This window comes from Oryctolagus cuniculus, chromosome 17 (genome assembly GCF_964237555.1).
Source record: "Oryctolagus cuniculus chromosome 17, mOryCun1.1, whole genome shotgun sequence".
In the NCBI taxonomy this organism is placed as follows: Eukaryota; Metazoa; Chordata; class Mammalia; order Lagomorpha; family Leporidae; genus Oryctolagus; species Oryctolagus cuniculus.
Window position 1 is genome coordinate 62810975 of NC_091448.1, and position 11218 is coordinate 62822192.

Here is an 11218-nt window from a genome sequence, read left to right on the forward strand (position 1 = left end):
TTTATATTTATAAAGGACTGTAAAGAGAAACAAAGAAACAAGAAAATACAACAGAGACAATATGTGGCCGACCAAGTCTCAAACATTTATCATCTGGCCTTTACAAACAAGGTTTGAACAAGTTGGTTTAATACAACAAAGGGAAGAAAACATAAACCAACAACATTAATTTGAATGCCATCAACTGAAAGTTGTTAGATGATCTAATCTTGAATAAGTTAACCTTTAGCCATTAAGTGACTTGCTAAACAGGTAAATTATATAAACAATATTATCAAGAATACTAAGCTACCAAGAGAACAGATTTGGCATTAATGATTTCCATTAAGGAACTATTATACCCATGTTGGAAATAGATAATTAAAACAATAGCTACATAGTATTGGGAAGTGTACATCATTAATCCTTATTAGGCTAATTACTGGGCCTCTTCAGCAAATAGATTCTTGTCTCAAAAGTACAAGGCTTAAGGAACATAGCATGTGATACAACACTCCTTTGAATGATGATCAGAACTTCTAGGCCATACGGGGACAACCACATCTGCATGGTTCCTCTTGAGCACCTTTCCCATCTGGGCTCCGGAACCTTGCAAACATGGTTTGGAGAAAAACAAATGAGACTACTGCTGGTAGAATAGGCCCTTCATTGTTTCTGCTGGAAAATCCTTTGTAGCCTAATTAGTTTATGCTAGCATATGTATTCACTTCATTTTCAAAATGCCAATCAATTGTCTAAAGCTGAAAGAGAAAGCCAAACACTTTGCCTAGTACTGGAGACACATAAATGAGTAAGACAGGATCCCACCTTCCCAAGAGCTCACAATCTTGCAGGGGAAACAAATACACAAGCTCAAACCAATACCCAATAAGCACTATGTAGCTGACAGAGTGCTGCAGAGGGACCAGGGAATAATAAAACCACACTGCTTTTTAAAAATTCACTTTTCCTTCTTCTACCTACTCAACCATTCCTTCATTTAATAAACACCTGAGTCTATTTCCATGAGTCAGTTTTAAACATAGTGGGCAATGTAGATGAGCAAGGCCGAATCCATGCTTTCAAGAAGTTTATGCTCTGGGGAAATGGAAGGCACAAGTAACGATATCAAAAGAAATGGATATAGAGTCCAGACGAGGGAGAAGACTTTGGGCTGGGTCAGGGACGATGGAACCAGGGAGCAATGCCAGTTGAACAGGACTTCCAAGGGGGCAGTGGGCATCATCAGACGTCTTGGAGAGAATATCGTGGGAGAAAGGGAAAACATGGAAGCTTCTGAGGCACAGAGATGCAGGGAAAGCTGGAGGGTGAAGCCAGGTCTTCCAGGCCTTTGAATGCTGAGCAAGAGTCACCACGGGGAACCATGCTGTCACAGCAGTGCTCTAAAACAGACTTGAGCTTGCACCACAGTTACCTGGGGCTCTGAACCCTACCCCCACAGTAACTGCCTGAGTCGGTCTAGAACAGGGCTGAGAATCTGCCTCATCTGTAAGCACCTAGTGATATTGGCCTCGGAGAGTCACTTAGGGCAAGTCCCACTGGTGACTGCGCGTGGGACAGGTGAGAGAAGGAGATTCTAGAGATGGAGCCACCAACAGATGAGTTGCAGGTGAAAAGTGAGGGTCAAATTGTAATCAGTGGAAGTAAGAGTCCTCTACCACCAAGAGTGTTTTCAAGTGGGAATCCAGTGTCATGCTGTTTTCTGACGGTTCTATCATGGCTTTCATGGACTATCAAGCAACAAGCAACAAATAAATTTCCTTTAGTATGACAGAAAGTGTAATTCTGAATCAGTTCAAAATAATGAATTAATTAGAGAACCAATTTCATTTCAAATGATTCAAAAGGGCATCTTTTTTTCTGGTATTGAATGAAGTTAGAAAACTAGGACTAAACCAGGAAAGATGTGAAAATGTGAGAATTCTTTGGAATATTAGACATTAAAAATGGAGATGACAGCTTTGCTCCTTGTTTCAAATGGATGAAGACTATGAAAGTTCATCTAATCAATTCTGCACTCAGGAAAGTTTACCACCACAATCTATCAAGATCTATAGTTGTGTATGTCATTGATGAAGGTTCTAACAGTGAGACTATTAGGAGAGGTTGTAAGAAGGGGTAGTATCTCCAGAGGGTCAAATACAAGTCCAAAGCTTTACAGTTTAGGTAAAAACTGCATATCCAACATTATCAAATGCAAATTTTATTATCCCCACTGACTATATAGGTAATAGCTAACCAAGGCAATGTTTTCCTTTTCCTAGAGATTTATCCTGCAATAAAATAGAGTTTATCGAAAGACGTGCATTTGAGTCACTCCCTTTTTTGCAGTCTATGTAAGTTACAATTTCATCACATTTGGAATTTTAATAAATCTTCACTGTTCACCTTGAAATAGGGTTAAGATTCTACTTTACATTTGTAGTAGAAGGTTGCTAAAATTCTGTAACAGGTCCTTTTCCTCTCTAGCAAAAATACTATCAGGTACAAAAGTCAGAGTGAATCCCACAGAGCAGGGCTTCTCAGCCAACATGATTTTGCATTCAGGTAACAGCTTGCAGCCCTGCACGTGCTGCTGACACTGCGTGAGCTAAGCCCAGCCTGCTGTTAAGCCACTTACTATGTACAGGACAAACCTCCACAAGAAAAGCATTATCGAGTCCAAAATGTCAATAGCATTCAAGTTGTGAAACTCTGTTCCAGAGAAGTAAAGATCACACAGTACAAGTATGTCATGTAATATGAAAATAATATGATGAAATTTAATGTAAATGTGCAAGTATAATTCAGAAACCAAATCTTCCAGTACCAGTAAATTCTTTAGTGTGTAGATAAAATGTGGAAGTATTGTTTCATCTATAAAAATTAGAATCACTCCTGAAAGAAGAGTATTCTGAAAATATTTCTTTTTTTCTTCTTCATTCTCTTTCACTCGTGTCTTTTTTTGTAGAAATCTTGGTTGCAATTTACTGACAGAACTGAGCTTTGGGACATTTCAGGCGTGGCATGGAATGCAGTTTTTGCACAATGTGTAAGTGCAATAGATGATGAATACATATTTAAAAACCATTTGTGTATAAAAATGGTATATAGTTATGCTTATCTGGGTATTAAGCCCTGTATATAAACTCTGCAAAGAAGGTCTTCATTTCCATTTTTTTTTTCCAAAAATCTAACACAAAGTACTCTGGGAGAAAAAGGTTCTGGTGCTTTCTCAGGGTTACCTGCTTTTAAATCCTAATGCAAAAATAATTCCTGGGACCCAGCCAAAGGGCACATCTCTCCCCATCACCCACCCAGATCATAAGCTTTTTCCAAAATGTATTTAGCTCTCAATTTATAAATTATCTGTGGATACTAATAACTTTTGAAATAGGAAGAAGTGGCATATATGTTAAACTGTAGTGTTAAAAAAATAAGAAAATACACTGCTCTAGCCTAATCCCACATATTTTGTCCTGACTAAACTGCAACAGAAAGTGAGTTTTATTCACTTTCAACTCAACAATTCTGTGATGTTCAATGGCCCAAGGGAATATTAGATTCAAGATACAGATTCTCCACTAAACCTGATGTTGAAAGACTATCCACCTGTTCTGTGGTTCAGAATCCCAGCCAAACACAATTCATTCTGGTTATGAGGGAAGGTTTTAGGATGTGTTGGGGATGGACCAACAGTGCCTGCAGATCTTGAGGAAGAACACTGAGAGTCTGTTTTTACTTCACCCACACACCGGGAGCTGGTTCCTGGAGCCCCAACACCAAGTGGTTTTGGTAGCATCAGTAAAAATGGCCTCAACATATATCATTCCATTAGATTCCCTCCTAAGGGGCCGAGTTCCAGTACAGCTTTCTGTAGACAACACAGGGAGAAAATCTGTGGAATCACAGTGGATGAAAAGTAATGAATTCATTTAAGAACATTCACTGAGTGCCAGGCCCACCGAGTGCCAGGTGCTGTATTAAGTGCTGGGGGTACAAACTGGAACAGGACAGAAGCTTTGTCTCCAGAGACTTTCATGCCAGCAGGGGGAAGTTGGACATTGATGGGAAAATGAGTGACAGCCATGCTAGCATCTGTGCAGCAAGGCCAGAGAGTTGAGCTGAAAAAGTAGGAGCAGAGCTAGGGATGGCGTACAGTGCATGAGGCACCAGTTCATTTATCTCAAGTTTCTGTGTCCATCTTAAGCCAAAGAGAAAAAGCATTTGCTTCATGGTGATGCAAAAACCAGAGCTAGCTGGTATTGGAAACTAATCCTCTTATCATGCGATCTGAACATATCTAACTCATGGTTGCTTCAAAAATTGGCACAATGGCTGTAATACACCAAGTGTGTGTTGGGAGCGGGTCTCCTTTATTTGGGGACATATTCTTTTATTAGACAAATCTGCTTCAAGGAAACTTTTGCTATCCCCGTTGCCCCAGGAAGACACCAGTGATCTTATGACCAAAGATGAGGGTTTTTAAAGTGAAAACAATGCTGTTCACTGCATTACAGAGTCCAGAAAAGAGTGCCAGCTGAGCTGGATTCATCATGAACTGGAGCCTAAGCTTCAAGGCTTTACGCTTGCACGTGCCCCTTCCAAGGTCCTGGGAGGGGCTGGAGCAATTTTTATATTCATAATTCTGCATGTTTCATTATAAGGGATTCCCCAAATTAGGTTAGGCTCATGCTCAGCAAAATCTGCATTCACCCTTACTTTGCATGTACTACATGCAGCCCAGTAAACATTCTTCTGAATGAAGTCTCTGTGTAAAACAGCAGTGTGGTAGGATCAATCTATTGTGAATATGAAATCTACCTCAAAGACATGCCAAGAGCTTACCAGTGACATAACATTCTTTGAATAGTAATACTCATCAAATCTTTCAGTGAAATCAGAAATGAAATATATTATGGAAAATCAGCAGTAATTGATAATTCTAAACATTAAGTATACTTTATTTCTTCTGCTTCATTCATTTATGTCGCTCCCCCTCTTCGTGGAGGAACGACACAGGACCCTGCGTTGTTCTTTCGTCTGCTCGGCCCTCCCCAGGTTTGCTGCTGGTTCTTCCCAGGTTGGCTACCGTCCCTTCCACCTCCGTGGAAGGGCGGTTCCCCCTGCCGCTTTCCCCACTTCTGCGGGGGAGCGGCACACCGCCGGCTGGCTCTCTCGGGGGCTGCACAGGTGTTCCTTCAGATAGATGTTCCTGGTGCATGTTGTCTCTCTCCTCCTTTATAGTCCTCTTCCACCAATCCCAACTCTGCTACCCACACGCCGAGTACGCTGCTCTCCTCCAATCAGGAGCAGCTCCTGCAGCTTGTCAAGTTGGTGAAAGGCAGCTGAGTAGAAGCTGTTTGCTCCTCTCCCAGCGCCATATTGTGGGAGAGCAGATGCATAGAATAAGTCTTAATTCCAGTAACTTAGTCTAGTCCGAGTTGCTCCCAGTTGCTCCCCACAGATCCCCCTTTCTTTTTATTTTTGGCGTTGATACGCGCCTGTCTTTGGTGCCCCGCAGCACACACACTGCTCTGCTTGCTAGAGTTGCCCACAGGTGCTTACAAGCCCTACCAATCAGGCAAACTGAATCCGGGTCCTCTCTTCGCCATGTTGTGAGGAGGTTTTTAGGCGCTGATGCGTGCCTGTGTTCGGTGCCCTGCAGCGCATGCTCTGCTCTGCTAGAACTGCCTGCAGGTGCTTACAAGCCCTACCAATCAGGCAAACCGAATCCAAGCCTTCTCATTGCCGTATTGTGGGGAGACTTATTGATGTTAATTCGTGCCTGTCTTCGGTGACCTGCAGCGCATAAGCTGCTAGCTGCCTGCAGGTGCTTATCGTCTTACTAATCAGGCAGACCGAATCCAAGCTCTCTCATTGCCGTGTTGTGGGGAGGCCTTATTTTTCTCTATTTCTCTACCTCCGGGCATTCCTATTTCTCCTATTTTACTTCTATCTGCCAGCATTCCTATTTCTCTCATTTTACTTCTAAACTTGTTTCTCTTATCCCCGCGGTTTCCCGGCGCCCGCCCCGAGGCTGCTTCTCGGCGCCTCCCCCGCGGCGGCTTCCCGGCTCTGCACGGCTTCCCGGGGCCCGCCCTGCGGTGGCTTCCCGGCTCTGCGCAGCTTACCGGCTTCTATTCGCACCCCGTGCGCTCTCCCCGTTTGTGCCCCGCGCGCTCTCTCTGCGCGTGGCGGCTTCCGCGAGTCACACAGCCCAGCTCACGTTTCCGCCACCGGCATTCAGTCCAAGTTCCCCGGGCTAACCTGGTGAATTCAACCTAGCTCACGTCTGCGCCCCCCAGTTTGGCTTCCCGTCTTTTGCTCCCCGGGCTAATCTGACGGATTCCAACCTGGCGGCCCACGTCTCTGCCTCTGGTTCCAGATTTTCGCCTTTTGCTCCCCGGGCTGACTTGAAGAATTCCAAGCTAGCTTACGTCTCCGCTTCAGCCTGCCCCCCCGCGGCTTCATCCTCCCTAACATTTTTCTCTACCCGGTATGTTTCCTAACTTTTCTTCCAACAACAATCCCCTCTCATTTCTCCTGGCTTTTCCCCACAGTCCGTATCCGAGTCTAAGTTTCTTCTAGGTTTCACTTTCGCTTTCAACCTGCAGTCCGTATCTGAGTCTAAGTTTCTTCTTGCTTTCACTTTAAATCCTAACTTCTTTCCCACAGTCCGTATCCGAGTCTATGCCTAGGCTTTCAATAGCTTCTTCCGGCACCTTTTCCATCCGGCTTTTCCCTAGGTTCTTTGCTAGTCTCTCTCTCCGGTATTTTCCCACTTCTTCCCGTTTCTTCCCTCTTCTTCCCTCCTAGGTTTCCTATCCGAGTCACGGCACCATTATGTCGCTCCCCCTCTTCGTGGAGGAACGACACAGGACCCTGCATTGTTCTTTCGTCTGCTCGGCCCTCCCCAGGTTTGCTGCTGGTTCTTCCCGGGTTGGCTACCGTCCCTTCCACCTCCGTGGAAGGGCGGTTCCCCCTGCCGCTTTCCCCACTTCTGCGGGGGAGCGGCACACCGCCGGCCGGCTCTCTCGGGGGCTGCACAGGTGTTCCTTCAGATAGATGTTCCTGGTGCATGTTGTCTCTCTCCTCCTTTATAGTCCTCTTCCACCAATCCCAACTCTGCTACCCACACGCCGAGTACGCTGCTCTCCTCCAATCAGGAGCAGCTCCTGCAGCTTGTCAAGTTGGTGAAAGGCAGCTGGGTAGAAGCTGTTTGCTCCTCTCCCAGCGCCATATTGTGGGAGAGCAGATGCATAGAATAAGTCTTAATTCCAGTAACTTAGTCTAGTCCGAGTTGCTCCCCACACATGTACATTAAGTCTTAACTCATTGGCTTCTTTCTAAAAATTGTTTTAGTCACTTCATTGGTCCTCACAAAACAAGTTTCATAGTTTAGTAGTGGAAGGACTCTAGAGTGTAGAGAGGGGCTCCCTTATCCAGACAGAGCACATCCACATGCTCACTCGTCTGTTACTCACAAGCACTGTGGGTGACTAGGAGGAGAGTCCAGGCTTTCTCCCTCCTCAGATATTCGCCCCACTGTTGACACTGTAGGTGAGCTGGGTGTGGTCGTACACTGAAGGTCAGCCATGGGCATAGCCTCCTTCAGGCAAGCTGTGGATACACCTGCATTTGCACACTGCTGGCACAGTCCTCCCTCTGTGGTGTGTCCTGGAATCCAAACAGCATCTCCCCAAACTCAGAGAGAGGCATAAACCTTACAGATGAAGAGAACAACTCAGGTCTGCCCTTTGGGGGTGTTTTGTAAGGGTTCACAAGTTTTCACATTGTCACTTCCTGCAACTATTACAATTTTCTTCTCATAATCTTTTCATCTGCACCATATTCTCATCTGTGTGGCAAGAGGTCTTCTTTTCTCTTAAGGTAATTCTTCCTCTGCACCGTATGCTTCTCTTAAAGTATTCTCTTCATTGGCTTTAGGGTTTTTTTGTTCTTTTACTTTTTTCTTTAAGATTTATTCATTTATTTGAAAGTCAGAGACACGGCTGGTGCTGTGGCACAGCAGATTAAAGCCCTGGCCTGAAGCGCCAGCATCCCATATAGGTGCCGGTTTGAGACCTGGATGCTCCACTTCCAATCCAGCTCTCTGCTATGGCCTGGGAAAGCAGTGGAAGATGGCCCAAGATTCTGACAGCTCACTGGGATGCACTTTGGAGAGGCTCAGCTTCATTCTGCATGCTCATCTCCATTCATTTTCTTTTTTTTTCTTTCTTTTTTTTTTTTACAGGCAGAGTGGACAGTGAGAGAGAGAGACAGAGAGAAAGGTCTTCCTTTGCCGTTGGTTCACCCTCCAATGGCCGCCGCGGCCAGCGCACTGCGGCCGGTGCACCGCGCTGATCCGGTGGCAGGAGCCAGGAGCCAGGTGCTTTTCCTGGTCTCTCATGGGGTGCAGGGCCCAAGCACCTGGGCCATCCTCCACTGCACTCCCTGGCCACAGCAGAGAGCTGGCCTGGAAGAGGGGCAACCTGGACAGAATCTGGCGCCCCGACCGGGACTAGAACCCGGTGTGCCGGCGCCGCTAGGCGGAGGATTAGCCTAGTGAGCCACGGCGCCGGCCCTCATCTCCATTCATTTTCATTCTCTCTCTCTCTCTCTCTCTCTCTCTCTCTCTCTCTCTCTCCCCCTCCCTCCCTCCTTCCCTCCCTCTGTCCCTCTGTCCCTCTATCCCTCTATCCCTCTCCCTCACTCTCTCTGATACTGGGCATACAGGCTATTTTTTTTTGGAGAGTTTGAGGTTTTTTTGTTGTTGTTGCTCATTTTACACATACTTCTCTTTTCTTATTATAATTCCTGATTTGGTTCAAATGTAGACAAAATAACTTAGACAAAGTTCAAACATTATCCAACATTCACATGGTTACATATGACTTTGAGTATGCAAGTAATACATCTCATAATTTTAAAAAATTTTGAGAAGCAACAAATCAAAAATAAAATTAATCCACAATCCAAAAACCTAAACCCAAATGTTGCTAAGACATCAGTCTATTCCTAAAGCAGATGTTTCTTTTTTTCAACTTTTATTTAATAAATATACATTTCCAATGTACAACTTCTGGATTATAGTGGCTTTTTCCCCCCATAACCTCCCTCCCACCTGCAGTCATCCCATCTCCCATTCCCTTTCTCATCCCATTCTTCATCAAGATTCATTCTCAATTCTCTTTATATACAGAAGATCAACTTAGTATATACTAAGTAAAGATTTCAGCAGTTCGCACCCACACAGAAACACAAAGTATAAAGTATTGTTTGAGTACTAGTTATACCATTAATTCACATAGTACCACACATTAAGGACAGAGATCCTACATGGGGAGTAAGTGCACAGTGACTCCTGTTGTTGATTTAACAATTGACACTCTTATTTATGACGTCAGTTATCACCCGAGGCTCTTGTCATAAGCTGCCAAGCCTATTTTTAAGGCTACCACTGAGCTTGCCAGGGAGGAACTGTCTAGGGCAAGTTAAATACACAAAACCCACACAAATCTCACTATTCTTAGAGAAAGTCAGCCAATTTTCTTGAGTAAATGCCCCACAGGTGGCTGCAAGCCTTTGGTTACATTTCCAGAATTATCAAAAACTTGATTCTGACCACTTTTACCATTTTGTTGTTCCCTTTATGAAGGGATACATTTTCAAATGTTCTCACTCCACTGTTTACATAGGTTTCCACTGATGTCACCTACAACATGCTTTTAAATCTCTAGTCTCAATGACTCTGAGCTAAATATCTAATCGTGGGATAAGATTAGGGAAAAGGAATAAAAAGAGAAACTAATTTTCATGAGCGCTATCCTGAGAAGGTTGATGAAATTTTCAAAGTACTTCTATATTTAGTCATCTCAAGCTTCAGATTAAAGTGACAAATATTTGGACCCTTTTCTGCACACATATTAGACACAGTCTGGGGCAGGACTGAGCTCCAGCTCCAGCTTTGCTTCTTACAAGTGCAGTGACCTACAACAAGTTACACAGCCTCTGTGACTCAGCACAATATATATCACAATAGGCTACTGGGGTACAATACCTATCACAGAGGTTACTGGGAACATCCAGTGTTGAATGCTGAACACAGATGCTTGGCAGCCCAATCAATATCATCTGTAAGAATTATTATTTTCACAGTCTGTAACAGTACAGTACGTTTTTGAGTAGAGTTAAACTAAAGGCAGTTTTTTTTACCTGTTTTTGTTTTTGTTTGCTTGCTTTAAAAACTTTAAAAATCTATTACAGCATTTAGGAATGAAATTTCCCACAACACGAATTTATTCATTGTATTGGTATGGAAACAAAATGTGATTTCTTTACTCAACAAATATTTATTAACCATGCAGTAAATTTCAGGCACTATGCCACACACAGGCATAACAAAGACAATAACATATGTTCCCTGCCCTCAAGGGGCTAACAGGCCAGGAGACTGACAGGCCAACAAGCAACGTAACAAAGACTGTGATGTGATGTGATGCAATGTGACGTGATGTGATGTGATGATCAGTGTGATGTGATGTGACGTGATGATGTGATGTGATGTGATGTGATGTGATGTGATGTGATGTGACGTGATGATGTGGTGTGATGTGATGTGATGTGATGTGATGATGTGTGATGCGAAATGAGAACACCAGTGGAAGAACGTGACAAGAGTATGGCTTTGACGTGGGTTCTTTTTCCATCAACTAAATGAATTAAGTCATGGCTTGTTTAAAATTTCTAAAGATGAAAGGCAAGCACCTTGAATTATGGAGAACACAGGATTAGTGTTTCCTACACAAAAAAGGGCTTCCCTATCAGTGTGGTCACTTCTATACATCTTTCTTTTTTAAGACACAGACAGCTCCCGTCCACTAGTTCACTTCCCAAATACCTGCAATGGCTCGGGCGAGGCTAGGCCAGGCCCAGGCTGAAGCTGGAAACCAGAAACCAGTCCACGTCTCCAAGTAGGCAGCAAAGAATCAACCAATTGAGCCATCACCACTGCCTCCCAGGGTCTGCATTAACAGGAAGTTGCAATTAGAAGCTGGAACTGGGAATCAAACCCAGGCATCTGATTTGAGACGTAGGTATCCCAATCTGGGTGTTAATTGCTAGGCAAAACACTGGCTCCACTTCTAATTAGGGCTTTTCACCTAAAAAGTTCTTTTGCATACTTTTTGTTTATTATGCATTTTTTTGTATCTCTTTTTTTTTTTTTTTTTTTTTT

At 43.8% G+C, this 11218-nt stretch overlaps 1 long non-coding RNA gene across 1 annotated transcript; it reads left to right on the forward strand.

The window, feature by feature from the left end:
* The first annotated feature begins 2235 nt into the window (after positions 1-2235).
* On the forward strand, positions 2236-11207 carry LOC138846290 (uncharacterized). The gene is made up of 3 exons (XR_011383755.1): positions 2236-2336; positions 2951-3031; positions 10843-11207. It is a non-coding gene; the product is annotated as an uncharacterized lncRNA (long non-coding RNA).
* The last annotated feature ends 11 nt before the right edge of the window (positions 11208-11218 follow it).